Source organism: Pinus tabuliformis, chromosome J, assembly GCF_031772625.1.
Source record: "Pinus tabuliformis cultivar Carrire ecotype Pingquan chromosome J, CPIR1, whole genome shotgun sequence".
NCBI lineage: Eukaryota > Viridiplantae > Streptophyta > Pinopsida > Pinales > Pinaceae > Pinus > Pinus tabuliformis.
The window spans coordinates 1047158046-1047173974 of record NC_142295.1 but is presented as its reverse complement, the minus strand read 5'-3'; the positions used below and the strand labels follow the sequence as shown (position 1 = coordinate 1047173974).

Genomic DNA, 15929 nt, shown 5'->3' with positions numbered 1-15929 from the left:
ATTAGTTTGCATTCAAAGAGTTTGCGGAAATGTCGAGATGGTTTAATGATTCATCGCATACAAACTATTTGATGAAATTCCCCAATGAAAATGTTATTTTGTGAAGGGGGATAGTATTGTTGAATGTTGTCATTGTTATATGATACTACTACTATAGTTGATATATGCCTATTTGCATACAAATCATTTAAAGGAATATGTTAACATTGTTTGATTGCAATTTTTATACAAACTATTTGATAAAGTACCTTCTTGTAGCTCAATTCAGCCTCCCTGAAAAATGATGCCAACTCTATCAATTATACCTCGTATGATCCTTTATCCAGTTACCGCTAGCCTTCTTTTACCTCTCAAATTAATTTTTTTCATTTTAAACTACCACTTATATTTAAATTCTAATATAAGCATAACAATGATATTTACTATGTTTCAATTATTTGAGGGTTATTTATTTGATGACAATAATGAGCGGCATTAATGATATAAAAGAAATTATGAGCTACATTAGATAATATCACATATCATGAAAAATTATATGCCTATCATTATATACCTATTTTACTAAGTAACAAAATTATTAATCACATGTTAATAATAATAATTATAATAATAATAATAATATCCAATTTTAAGGTCACAGGTAGACACCAAATTGGTGTATGAGAGCCCCTTGTTTGTGGGACAAGAGACCCACCTCCACGCAGCGATTTGACTACTAAGTCTGTGGAGGCATACATACTCTACCCCCTCTAGTTTTGAACATGTGACCTCTTAGGAGGAACCACATGCTCTTAACCATTATGCACACATATATTTAACATCAACTAAAGAAATTATAATGATTAACAATACTATCTAAAGGATTAGTCTACCTAGGCGGTAGAATGGCACGTTTTCTGTCACCGTCCGGAAAATCGTCCGGCTCCGGCCACCGGGAATGTCTCCGCCTTCCGCCACCCTCCCCTAGCTCCGCCACCCTCTTTCTCCGCTTCTCCGCCACCCTCCCCTGGCAATCTTGACATTCCCTGCCAAGGCCTGACAAAAAATCGGATTCGGATCGCAGGCCTGACATCCCCTGACAGACTACTCCGATCAGGGACGAGCTATTGCAGCCGCGGTGTATTATTCCAGGAAGCTCCTTATTCCAGTTCCAATTCGAATTGTCACCCGCGCGCTGCAATGCATAATTTTCAACCGACACAGATAATTCGCATTGCGTTATGGATTGTTGCGGGAAGGAACGGACGCGCTGATACAACACAGTTGCTAAGATTGTCGCTGGTGCTGGAGTTCTCTGTTTTATCATTAGAAAGGTCGGGGAACCGCAGATTTTCGGAGGCCAAATCCCCATGGGCTGCGAGAAGAGCCTCTCAGAGGAGCAAATAGAGGAGCTAAAGGAGATCTTTGCGAGGTTCGATCTTGACTCAGACGGAAGCCTGACGCAATTAGAGCTGGGGGGCTTTCTTTGGACTGAAGCCCAGTGGCGAACAGATAGGTGCCCTAATCAAGCGCGTGGATACAAACAACAATGGGCTGATAGAGTTCCCGGAACTGGTGAGCCTGATCACCCCCGGTGTAACGGCAGAGGTCTTGAATAAGCAGGAGTAGCTGATGGAGCTGTTCCACTCCTTTGACAGGGACGGTAATGGCTACATTACGGCGGCGGAGCTCGCGCGGTCCATGGCCAAGATGGGCCATGCCCTGTCTTTCCAAGAGCTCACTGAGATGATTGCCGAGGCTGATACTGATGGGGATGGAAGAATAAGCATTGCAGAATTCACTGCTGCCGTCACTTCTGCTTCGGTCGATTATCTCAAAGCATCTTTGATGTAAATAAAAATAGGGTTCGTGTTTCTGTTTGTCTGCTGATGCGTTTTATAAATTGTAATTATTGTGTTATCTGGCAAGAAATATGTTTTGGCTTACCATTCTTTTGTGGATTTCTATGGGCTGGGGTTTAACTTAATTTTGGTCCAGGACCAAATTCTGGCCCATTCTTAAATTACTTTCAGAGATTGCTCTGCTACAATAGGTAGGCCTAGGGACAAAGAACTGATGACTTATTCTTTATCGATGTTAAGTTGCCCGCTGGCTTTAGACCAGGGCCCGAATATGAGATATTTGGGGGCTGTATGATTTTTTATATGTTATGTTGTCAATGTCTCATTTTGAATGAAGTGCGAAGTGTCAGTGTTTCATTGGTGTATTATGGGTAAATCTAAAATAAAAATCAGAACATGTGTTGATTGCTGATATTATACCACGAATCCTCAAAGGGTGTTTTAATCCTGCTTCGGTTTTTTTGAAAAACCCCAATAATTGTGTGGCTTTTGTTAAAAAAGAAATGTGCGATTTAAAAATTGGGAGGTTTTTACAAAAATAAATCTATTCTCTTGGATTATTTTCAGGTTAACGGAACCCTAGATGATTTTCAAATTCAGGAATGTAGATGATTTTCAGATTCAGGAATGTAAACATATCTGTACTGGGAAATATTCCATTTTGTTGTAAAATCAAATGCTTCTATGGGTTTTTTTAAGGGCTCATATACAGAACTGACAGCGGGAAAATTAGAACTACAAATAATAATTGAGTTTTGAATCATTGTGACAAACGAAACATTAGATCAGCTCACAGGATATATCCAAGGTTGCAATGAACTGAGATGATGAGCTTTGAATCGTTATAACTAAGTGACAACCAAATCTAAGCTGTAGCCGCAGAAAAAAAATCACATCAGCTCACAGAATATATTTAAGGTTGCAGTGAACTATAACAAGAACATCACATCAGCTCACAGAATAGGCTACAGTGAACTATAACAAGAACATCACATCAGCTCATAGAATATATCCAAGGCTGCAATGAACTATAGCTTTGCATTCTGAAATGACCCAACCTCTCGGTTAGGAAGCTGTAGCAACAGGCAAAACATCACATCAGCTCACAGAATATATCCAAGTCTGCAGCAAACTCAAATAGGTTTGCATTATGAAATGACGCAACCTCTCGGTTAAGTTAGAGCCAACTAAGATTAACAAGGGGCTTATTACAGAATGAGCTGTGAGGGCTTATTACAGGATGAGTTGTGTAAGAGATGTGGGGGAAATAGTTTCTACTGGTTGGTAGTTGATTTGATTTTAGGATGACACACAGTGGTTGCTTTTAAGCTGTCATTTTAAGAAGTTTAATGTGTTCTTTATAATGATTCAACAAGCTTTAGTGTACTCGAGATTTTTCTCCACCATGAAAGGAGTGACCCAGTATATTATTGCTGCCTCACTAATACTTTCATTATGCACTATTTTAAGCATTGGCTTCTATTTTCATGTTCCCGATTGTTTAAATTTATATTTTTAACAAGATGTTGTTGGCTGTGAACTTCAAAGGGCTCCACCTAATGAGCTACTTAAGGCACACGAGTATAAAGTGTCTGAAGGCATTGGCTTATTTTCAGAGTGGTGGTTTACAAGATTAGTGTCATTTGCCACATGCAGCAAACACAGAGAAAAACAGCAAATGCCATGAAGCCATGATCAACTAAGCAAGATGTTCAAAAATAAAGAAGCGATTGATCTGTTTGTAACTTGGTGAACGTATTTGAACACTTTTTGAAACCTTGACAAAGCTATCTAAATTATAGAACATTTTTTAACGAACCGTGATGGATACCTGGACTTGAAAGTCATCAATCCAAACATCTATGTTAAACAGGTTGGGAGGTTTACCAAGTGAAAAGTAAATAGCAATGATGGATATCTGGAGTGGAAATTCATCAATACAAAAATCTATTTCAAACAGACTGGGAGGTTTACCAAGTGAAAAGTAAATAATACAAGTGGAGAAGATGGCTACTCCTGTAAAGGTATTTGCCTCATCCTTCTCCTTCAAATTGGTTATGAATAGAAGAATAGATGTAAGCAATAACTTTCATATATAGACACATCAAAGTTGGATTCGATGAGTTTGTACTTGTATGGATAAATCCAAGTTGGTTATCAACAGAAGACAAGATGTAAGCACGACTTACAGCTTTCATATATAGACAGGGAATCAAAGTTGGATTCAATGAAGATTTGCTGGGTCAAAGCTGGGTTTAATGAGTTTGTACTGCTTTCATATAGACAACAAATTAAAGTTTGGGCTTAATGAGTTGCTGTTTATATCAAATGACAATAAATCAAAGTTGGATTTAACGAGTTTTTACAGCCTTCATGTATAGGCAATACAACAAATCAAAGCTTTTGTTATAGACAATACGCAATACAACAAATCAAAGGTTTTGATAAACAATACGACAAATCAAAGCTTTTGTTAAATGAATTTGTATGTGTTAAATGATTTTGGATTCAGTGAATTTGTATTTAAAAGTCAAAATAGTCTTTAATTTTGAAAGGTCTTTTAATGCCTCTTATATTCTTTAATAAAAGAATACAACTTTTATTAGGTAAACAATATAAAATAATACAACTTATCTTTTATAAACGATATAAAAGAATACATTTTTTTCAGGTATAAACAATAAAATAAATCAAAGCTTCTGTTAAATACATTTTTTCAAGGTATAAATATAAAATAAATCAAGGTTTTTGTCAAAATAGTTTTTAATAAAGAATGCATTTTTTCGAGGATAAACAATAAGATAAATCAAAGTTTTTGTTAAATACATTTTTTCAGGTATAAATAACAAAATAAATTAAGGTTTTTTTCAAATGGTATTTAATAAAGAATGCATTTTTTCCAGGATAAACAATAAAATAAATCAAAGTTTTTGTTACATGAATTTGTATGTGTTAAATGATTTTTGGATTCAATGAATTTGTATTGAAAGGTCAAAATAGTCTTTAATTTTGAAAGGTCTTTTAATGCCTTTTATATTCTTTAATAAAAGAATAAATTTTTTCATTTATAAAAGAATATAATTTTTCATTTATAAACAATATAAAAGAATAAAAATTTTCTTTTATAAATCATGAGAAATTAGTCAGTCTACCTCTCATGGAAATGGTTATACATGAATGACTTACTTAACACAGTTGAACCCTAAAAATGATATTTAATATAATGCACTACGAAAACCCCTTAATACTTAAATTCAAGAGAGTGAAGGGAACTCTACTTGAATGGTTCATGAGGCACAATACTTGCCAAGGTTTTGGAAATGGGGTAGCAACTTAAGTGGGCTTGATTTTGGGAAAAACACCACAGTTAAGCGCACTCTCGCTAGAGGCGATCTAGGATGGGTGACCTCCCGAGAAGTCCTAGTTACTGGGTGCAAGCCTCGGAAGTGATGATTGATGCTATGTGATTCATTTCACTAGTCTCAATCGCTGCTATGTGATTCATTTCACTAGTCTCAATCTCTTTGAGCATCACCCGATGCAATGAGTGCTAAATGGACTATTCAAAAATCATGAGAAATTAGTCAGTTACAACTACCTCTCATGAAAATGGTCATACATGAATGACTTACTTAACCCAATTGAATCCAAAAAATGATATATAATATAAAAGAATACAGTTTTTTAGTTATAAACAATACAATAAATGAAAGTTTTAGTTTCTGTGAAATGAATTTATATTTATAAACTTATGAAAGTTAGATTCAATTAATTTGTATTTTGACCTTCATTTAAAGGTCAAGAGTGTCTTTAATTTTTGAAAAGTTTTTAATCTTTTCTATATTTTTTAATAAAAAATACATGATGTTTTCTATATTCTTTAATATTTTAATAAAAAATACATGATACGTCTTTTTGATTATAATTTTTATATTCTTTAATAAAAGAATACAACTTTCATGTATAGATGATATAATAAATCAAAGTTTTGTGTTAAAAGAATTTGTATTCATAAACTTAAGTTAGATTCAGTGAATTAATATTTAGTCAAAAATCTAATAAAATAATACATGATAGGTCTTCTAAATTCTTTAATAAAAGAATACAACTTTCATTTATAGACAATACGATAAATTAAAGTTGTGTTAGAAGAATTTGTATTTATAAACATATGAAAGTTAGATTCAGTGAATTAATATTTAGTCAAAGTCAAATATTAATTCAAAGTCTTTAATTTTGAGAAGTTTTTAAAATGTTTTCTATATTCTTTAATAAAAGAACAATGGTGGTAATGAATATTGTTTATTGCATATAATCTAATGACATAATAAGGTTGAGATATTTTTTTTATATATAATTGTTAGGATACAGTAGACCTTTCAGAGATGCAATGAGGAATTTTAGTCATTATGTTAATGAAGAAAAACTAAGACACTTTGTAAGAGGGAAATACTATAGAATAGGTGAATGATAGACTAAGTGTGTTTGTAAAATCGAATGAAGAAAAACTAAGACACCTTGTAAGAGGGAAATACCATTGAATAGGTGAATGATAGACTAAGCGTGTTTGTAAAATTGAATAGGTAAATGATAGACTAAGTGTGTTTGTAAATGATAGACTAAGTGTGTTTGGAGAAGATACATGAACCTAAATTTTTTATTTAATTTTTTCTCGCTTAACTCTTCGACATTGAATAATTTTTCTTCATTTGCTAATATTAACCAGAAAATTTTCATTATGATAAGGTATCCACAAAATTGAATGGTGGATGCCCACACTAGGGAATGTGATTTTATTCCCACGTGAAAATGCTTGTGATGAGGGGTCATTAGTATCTATTGAGGGGATTAAATCATATTGAATTTGTTTATCCGTAAGGCTTTGTCAGTACTCAGATTTGGTGATCATAGTACCAAAGGGTGCATGCCAAGTGTTTGTTTGCTTAATGTTTAAAGAAATGCCTTTCAAATCATGATTATATCACTTATTGAGAGAACATCACTCCGGCACAAACCCCCTTGATTATGTGGCAGAGTGAAAATAAAAGTTGGAGTTCTCACCAAGGATCCATGTGGATTAACAACATCCAATATATATGAGGGTAACAAATTAGGACCAATTGTTGGCTTTTTTTTTAAAATACAACCATAATCAATGATTCAACCTTTTTCTTGGTGTCGTGTTTGTGTGGAATAGCGGGCCGTGGAGTGTCTTTAACCTTCAAGATTTTCATTCATGAGTTTTGCCATCAAAAGGAATCCTTCTTTTTCAACTAGGCCACTCTTTCCTAATATATATGTTACGTAGGTTCACTTGAATTGGACAATGAACCATGGGGTATATCTATGTTCTAAAGAATTTTTATGTTTAGGGTACATATCATGAAGATTCATAAATTTTTAAAGGAGGTCCTTTGTTTTGGGTTTGAGCAGGTTTTCATGTCACCCATCCACTTTCACCGTCACAAAAATACTAGTTTTTATACACTTATTAAATTTTCCATTACATTTATGTCATCTCTTAGTTTTTAAAGATATCCAAAAATCCTTGGTATTTCCTCTCATTTTGAGAATGGTACCTATGATAAACTCATTGGTTGCAATATTGGCAAGTTAACCTAGGAAGGACATCAAGTGAGACCCACAATATCCATAGAGGCAATGAGTGCAAGGATATGTTGAGATTGATCTTAGTATTAAAGGTTTCCCAAATAATATTATATTAAAAAAAGGAACTTTTAGTTGGACTTGGTTATTGGATTATGGAAACACATAATGAATCTGCGATCATGCAAGTCATTTTCATGATTGTTGTACCAAGTGTGAGTTCAACCAATGTGAAAAAAGAATTCCAATCCCAACTCAAAAAGATGGTAGTTATATGAGTTGCCACTCCCAAAAAATGGAGAACTCTCCAAACAAACACTAGAAATCGAATCTCTAATTATAATTAATTTTTAAGTTTTTTTTTTATTTGAAGAATTAGATCGATCTTAAAAAAAAATACACACTCAAAGAATCCAAAAATCATTTAACACAAATACAAATTCATTTAACAAAAGCTTTGATTTATTTTATTGTTTATACCTGAAAAAATGTATTCTTTTATATAGTTTATAAAAGAAAAGTTGTATTATTTTATATTGTTTACCTAATAAAAGTTGTATTCTTTTATTAAATAATATAAGAGGCATTAAAAGACCTTTCAAAATTTCAAAATTAAAGACTATTTTGACTTTTAAATACAAATTCACTGAATCCAAAATCATTTAACACATACAAATTCATTTAACAAAAGCTTTGATTTGTCGTATTGTCTATCAAAACCTTTGATTTGTTGTATTGCGTATTGTCTATAACAAAAGCTTTGATTTGTTGTATTGCCTATACATGAAGGCTGTAAAAACTCGTTAAATCCAACTTTGATTTATTGTCATTTGATATAAACAGCAACTCATTAAGCCCAAACTTTAATTTGTTGTCTATATGAAAGCAGTACAAACTCATTAAACCCAGCTTTGACCCAGCAAATCTTCATTGAATCCAACTTTGATTCCCTGTCTATATATGAAAGTTGTAAGTCGTGCTTATGGGATAAGAAACATTAATGGCAAAAAAATAATAAGAGCAATAAAGCTCGGAAAACAATCAAATTGTTGCATAAGGTAAGAAGACATTGAGAGAGAAAATAAGGTAAGAAAGTAAATTTTGGTTATTTTATGTTGCAGTCAATATGTAATTTCATGAATGTAATCGTCAATTTTTAATATAATATAGGATTAAGGGAAAGAAAGAGGAGCATGTAGAGAAACCAGAGACTAAAGCAGGGTTAAAAATAAAATTCTCGAACCTTTTCAAAATATAAGATAATATCCAAATATGTTTAAAAATCCCACTTTACACGGCAAGTAGGTAATACAAATTATATTAAATCAAAACAAAAGTTATGGTCTAAAGGTATATTATTTAATCCATATAAAATTACATTGGTATGCATGAAACCCTTCTTTATGAGGAAGATGAAATGTCTTGCGTTAAAGGTAATGTAAAAAAAAACATTCCATTAAATCTATATAAAATATAATTAAAATAATGAAAAAGACCCCACTTCTTTCACTTAAAATAATGCAAAAGAGGTTACAAAATACCATAGCAATCAACTCCGATAAACATAAAAGGGTTTTAAACGATCATTGAAAAAAAGATCGAATGGTGGGATTTGGAGGTGAAATTTTATTGTTTTTAAAGGCACAACCTACTTACTACTGTGACCTATTTCATTATGATTATGAGATTTTAATATATGTTATTATAATTCATTTGGCAGAGTACGTTTTGTTGCTTGATTGATTGAGCTTGGTTGAGTTAGCTAGGTAGAATAGCTCTTGTGGGTAGGTCTAGTAATAAGGATAGCTGGTTTGTCTGATTGATGGGTACTTATCTCCTTGGCCTTATTCTATCCCCCTATTAGTTACCAAAGTGATACAAGTAAATACCTGAAAGAAACACTTCGTATAGTAAGGGCTATTTAAGGACCTCCCTGGTCCATCCTGGGTTTTTGTTTTATTTTATGTTTATATTTGTATTTACTTGTAAATATGAAAGATTATTGATTTGACATGATTATATAGTAAACATTTCATACATATTTGATTTAATAATTCGTAAATATATATTATTTAGAGGGTTTAAATTAGAATTTAAGTAATATGTTGCAGTAGGAATCATAACGATACACGATATCAATGTTTTCTTTGGACGTTTAATTTGAATACTAATACACACCATTTATTTTTTGCTTTATTTTTTTGTTTGTTTTACTTTATTTCTTGTTCAATTTATCTTCTTCTACTCGCATGCATCAATGATTAAAAATTATATGAGAAGATCACATTGTAATGGTTTGCATATTTATGTGGTGTGGTTTTTGAGAAACTGAATTCGGATATTCCATAGTCTTCATCTTTAATTTGTCAACATTTCGAGCCTAGACCAAGAGTCATCATCAGGACTGATTTACAGAGAAAATGAGTGGGAGCCATAAATATGGTTAGGTGAATTTTCAAGTTGGGAAACCGACGATTCTAAATGATTTTAATTTTAATTTATTATTATTATTATTATTGTTGTTGTTGTTAATACATTTACTCCTAATATTTAACTATTTTAATAAATTATTAAAATTGCTTTGAATTTCTCCCTTTATATCCTTAGTTTTAATTATAATGATTTTTTTAATTTTTATTCTAATTAAATACAATTCTTCATGTTTGTAAATTGATTTGTTATTTTTGAATTATTACTTAATTTAATGTTATTAGTTTGTTTATTCAACTAATGTAATAGGTATATTTACTTTACTCTAAATTTTTATTAAACATTAAGTTTTCTATTTGTCTATACTTTTAAGGGAGAGGGGTTTTAAGGGAGAGGGGTTTAGTAAATTGTTTTTTAATACTTTGATTATTAATTAGTTTAAGTTTATGTAATTAGTTTGTTTCTAGGTTTTCTTTAAAATTATTATGTTTTTAGGTTTATTATTTTATTTTAATAAGTTTTTATTTCGAATTTTTTTATTTTATTTAATTAATTTTAATAGTTTAATTTGTAAGGGATTAATTCTAATAGTTTAATTTGTAGTTTAGATTGTCATCTTAACTAATGTAATAGGTTTATTTACTTTTGTTTATTTTTAATTAAGTTTTTATTTATCTATGTTCTTTTGAGAGGTGTTGGAGCAAATTGTTTATTTTAATACTTTGATCATTGATTTATGCAATTAGCTTGTTTCTAGGTTTACTTTGAAATTCTTATGTTTTTTAGTTTTTTATTTTATTGTAATAAGTTTTTTATTTTACAACAATTTTATTTAATTGATTTTGATAGTTTAATTTGTAGGAGATTAATTTAATATTAATAATTGGATTCTAACCTCATATGTGTCTATGTTTCTAGATTATTGTTAAAGTGTTCTAAATTGAATCTTACCTAAGTTTAATATGACATCTAGTTACTATCTTGGAGAACGAATTTATTCTTTACAATTCTTAATGGTATTTTCATGGTTAGGAGAGGAGTTGGTTTGACCTATAGAGGGGCTAATGAAAGGTACAAAGAAAGGGAAGTGTGTTAGGTTACAAAAGGGAGAGGAGGGGTGAGTGTGATAAGGGGGTTAGTTGTGAGGGGTAAGGGAATAGAGAGTGGGAGAGATGAAGAGAAGGGTCATACGAAGGGGAGGGCTATTTTAATTAATGGGGGTGAGAAGTGAGGTCCAATTCCTCCTAATTTCCAAGCCTCCATCCCTATTGAGGTTATGTGGGTGTTTTATGATCTCAAGTGCCTCACAAACTTTACGTTTAAAATGGTGTTTTTCATTTGCAATGACTTTTGTGTCCTCAAGGAAAATATGGTGGTTCGTCTTGCCTACATGCTCAGCTAATGCTGAAGTATGGGTTCTCTCATTACAGATATCTGTACCATGCTCCTTAAGTCTGATCCTGACTGATTTTTCTGTTTCCCTAATATAGTGTTCTCCACAAGAACAATTTATAATATAAACACCTTTCTGCTGGAGTTTCTCTTGGTTTTCCTTGACTAATTTCATTATTTGTTTGATAGTTGTTAGGGGTTTGAATGAAGTTTTGATATATTTCTTTCTGAGAACTTTAGCTAGCTTGTCAGTGACACCCTGAATATATGGAAGGTAGGCATTAGTAGTCAGGGGGTTATTTGATTTGTCTTTTTTGTTACCGGATTTGGCTTTCTGAATGGCTTTGAAGATGTCTTTATTATTGTATCCTAGGTTAGCAAATGTTCTCCTTAAGTAGGTAATATCCTCCTCAGTGTGGATATCATCTGATATTCTAGAGCTCGTAGAATATCAGAAGAGGTCCACACTGAGGAGGATATTACCTACTTAAGGAGAACAGTTTCTAAACTATGATACAATAATAAAGACATCTTCAAATCCATTCAGAAAGTGAAATCCAGGAACAAAAAAGACAAATCAAATAACCCCCCAACTACTAATGCCTACCTTCCATATATTTAGGGTGTCACTGACAAGCTACCTAAAGTTCTCAGAAAGAAATATATCAAAAATTCATTCAAACCCCTAACAACTATCAAAAAATGAATGAAATCAGTCAAGGACAACCAAGAGCAACTTCAGTAGAAATGTGTTTATATTATAAATTGTTCTTGTGGAGAACACTATATTGGGGAAATAGCTAGATCTATCAAGATCAGACTCAATGAGCATGGTGTAGATATCCGTAATGAGAGAACCCATACTTCAGCCTTAGCTAAGCATGCGAGCAATATGAACCACCATATTTTCCTTGAGGACACAAAAGTCATTGCAAATGAAAAAGACCATTTTAAACGTAAAGTTCGTGAGGCACTTGAGATCATAAAACACCCACATAACCTCAAAAGGGATGGAGGCTTGGAAATTAGTAGGAATTGGACCTCACTTCTCGCCCCCATTAATTAAAATAGCCCTTCCCTTTGTATCACCCTTACTCCTCTTCATGTCTCCCACTCTATGTTCCCCCTCCCCTCATAACTAACCCGTTTAACACACTCACCCCTCCTCTCCCTTCTGTAACCTAACACACTTCCCTTTCTTTCTACCTTTCATTATCCCCTCTATAGGTCAAACCAACTCCTCTCATAACCATGAAAATACCATTAAGCATTGTAAAGAATAAATTCATTCTTCAAGATAGTAACTAGACATCATATTAAACTTAGGTAAGATTCAATTTAGAACACTTTAATAATAATCTAGAAACATAGACACATATGAGGTTAGAATCCAATTACTAATATTACATTAATCTCCTAGAAATTAAACTATTAAAATTAATTAAATAAAAATGTTGTAAAATAAAAAACTTATTACAATAAAATAAAAAACTAAAAAACATAAGAATTTCAAAGTAAACCTAGAAACAAGCTAATTGCATAAATCAATGATCAAAGTATTAAAAGAAACAATTTTCTCAAACACCTCTCCCTTAAAACATAGATAAATAAAAACTTAATTAAAAATAAACAAAAATAAATAAACCTATTACATTAGTTGAGATAACAATCTAAACTACAAATTAAACTATTAAAATTAATCAAATTAAATAAAAAATTTGAAATAAAAACTTATTAAAATAAAATAATAAACCTAAAAACATAATAATTTTAAAGAAAATCTAGAAAAAAAAACTAATTACATAAACTTAAACTAATTAATAATCAAAGTATTAAAAAAAAATTTACTAAACCCCTCTCCCTTAAAAAACATAGACAAATAAAAAACTTAATGATTAATAAAAAATTAGAGTAAAGTAAATATACCTATTACATTAGTTGAATAAACAAACTAATAACATTAAATTAAGCAATAATTCAAAAATAACAAAATCAGTTTATAAACATGAAGAATTATATTTAATTAGAATAAAAATTACAAAATCATTATAATTAAAACTAAGAATATAAAGGGAGAAATTCAAAGCAATTTTAATAATTTATTAAAGCAATTAAATATTCGTAGTAAATGTATTAACAACAACAATAATAATAATAATAAATTAAAATTAAAATCATTTAGAAGCGTCAGTTTCCCAACTTGAAAACTCACCTAACCATATTTATGGCTCCTACTCCTCTTCTTTGTAAATCAGTGCTGATGATGATTCTTGGTCTAGACTCGAAACGCCGACAAATTAAAGATGAACACTGTGGAATATCTGAATTCAGGATCACATTGTTAATCCTTCATACATAACTTGATTCAATATTTTTTAGATATATATATTTTTAGAAAGATTTAAGTCAACATTTTGATATATTTGTTGTAGATTAAAATGATATAGATACTTGATATCATGTGATTTTACAACACATTTCAATTGGATGTATATATACAAGGATGTTATAAGAATTCATATTTCTCTTTCATTGTTATTCTAACTTGAATTTCATTTATAATCATAGATTTTGTGTATGGATCATGACGCATATTTGGAATATACGTTTTAGTCATTAATGATTGTTTTATTTAATAATTTTTACATATTATAATCCTTACCACCTATATCTTTTCAAATATCAAATTTTCTAAAACATTATTTTATTAATAATCTAGTCTGTCATCAATTAAAGGATATTTTTATTGCAATATTTTTATTCCTTCTTAGATAACATTAAATACAAGCAATACCCACTATTGTTGGAGAAGGCTAGTCTCCAACCTATAGCAGAAGGATCATTAGATCCTCATTGGATGCCCTTTGGGTTGTTTCTTATCGCAAGGGACAAACTAAGAGACAAAATAACTCAAAGAAAAAATAAAATGTTGCATAATTGAATGGTATATTTAATTTAGTATGTAACACGTGGAATCAAAACAATTTTTCATATTTTATTTCATAAAAAATGTTTAACAAAATGTAATGCAGGTGCATAGATGGTGCACAAAATTTGATGAAGACTCAAAAAAAGCTTGCCAATGTGACGATATGGTCAAATGATGATGCTAGGAGAAATTTAAATGTTTTGTGAGAAATTGTAAATATTTACATTAGGAAATGAGTTTTTGTTTTAGAATAAATTGGAGAAATGATTTCCTAATATAAATATAGTTTTAGTTTCCCTTATTTTGGGGAGAGGTGAAACTATTCATCTTGTGAACCTTAGTTGTCAAATGTTAACTTTATTTTTTAAATAAAAGCGTGTTTACGAAGAAGAGCATGGAGAAGTGGAGAAGAAGAGCGGAGGAGCTCCAAAACGAGGAGAAGAGACATAGATTGAAAGAGTGTGGGTTGCATTGTATATCTGGCTAGTTTAATTCATATTTCAATCTAGTTAACGAGAAACATATTTACATGCCTTAGTGTATGTTTCATTTTCTATATATTATTAATGAATTTTTGATTTATTGATGTCTTAACTTGTTGTCATTTTGTATTAAGAATATGAATGTGTTGAGAAGGGTACTGGACATATGCTTTGTGAGCAAGTTAATTTATGGTTTAATTGAAATTTTGAGCTTAACATATTTAACCCGATGTGTATGAAGTCGTAACTTAATATTATTGCTAATGTGTTTAGAATATATGTTGTTGGTATGAATATGGATGTGTTTCATTACTGGTGATATATTGTGGTGACATATATGTGTTGTAGATTCTATGTATGGTACACTATTTGAGACCATGTAATATGTTGAAAGAATTGATATTAAAAGTTGATGCCTTATGACTTTAACTATTGTGTGCATGAGTCATGAATTGTTATTTTGTTGCAATTATTTCCAAACCCATGGAGGAATGTCCTTTGTGTTATGTAATATTGATTATGTTGTATTTACAACAAATAGAGTGTTTTCATAGAAAATAGAGTAATGGGTATGAAATCTTTCAAAAACTTTTTTGACTGATTTCTCGCAGATTCTTATGGTATTTCAAATCCCAATGAAGAAGGGTGTATGAAGTTTTTATTTGTATCTAGAAGCAAGTTAGAGTTGTGTGTAATTGATTAGGAACAAGTCTGAGTCATTTCACCTTCTAGAATTCGAAATACATTTTTTTAAGTGGCGCTATGAAATTGTTTCGCAATGCCTACAACAAAAATCTTAGGGCTATCTATTTGGGTCTTTAAAGTACTATTTGTCCTTCCCATTGCATCATTTGCTAAATGGAAACATAATAAATTAGATGGGGTGAGGAAAATTGAAGGTGAAATGAAGAATATCTCATGGAACTTATGAAGGAAAATCCATATTCCCTTCTTTTATTACATATGTAAAATGTTTTATGAAATATAGTTGAAGTTGATAGGGAATAACAAAGTTGTGGGTGTTTTAGTCCTGGGTTATTGACAGTTGGGGTAAATCAGTTTTCCATCAAGTGGTATAATAGTGTAGCTAAATTATTTGGAGGATATCAAAGAATGTTCATTCATTGTGATGTAGTTAGAACAACAGAGATTAAATTTTGGAGTTACAATTTAGCTGAAAGTGAAATGAAGTGATAGTGGATATGCTCTCATCCATGTATAGATGGAATTTCTAGGATTTACAACATA

General features: G+C 31.1%; 1 pseudogene; it reads left to right on the top strand.

The window, feature by feature from the left end:
- The first annotated feature begins 1232 nt into the window (after window positions 1-1232).
- Window positions 1233-1833, top strand: LOC149230499 (putative calcium-binding protein CML16 pseudogene; annotated as a pseudogene).
- The last annotated feature ends 14096 nt before the right edge of the window (window positions 1834-15929 follow it).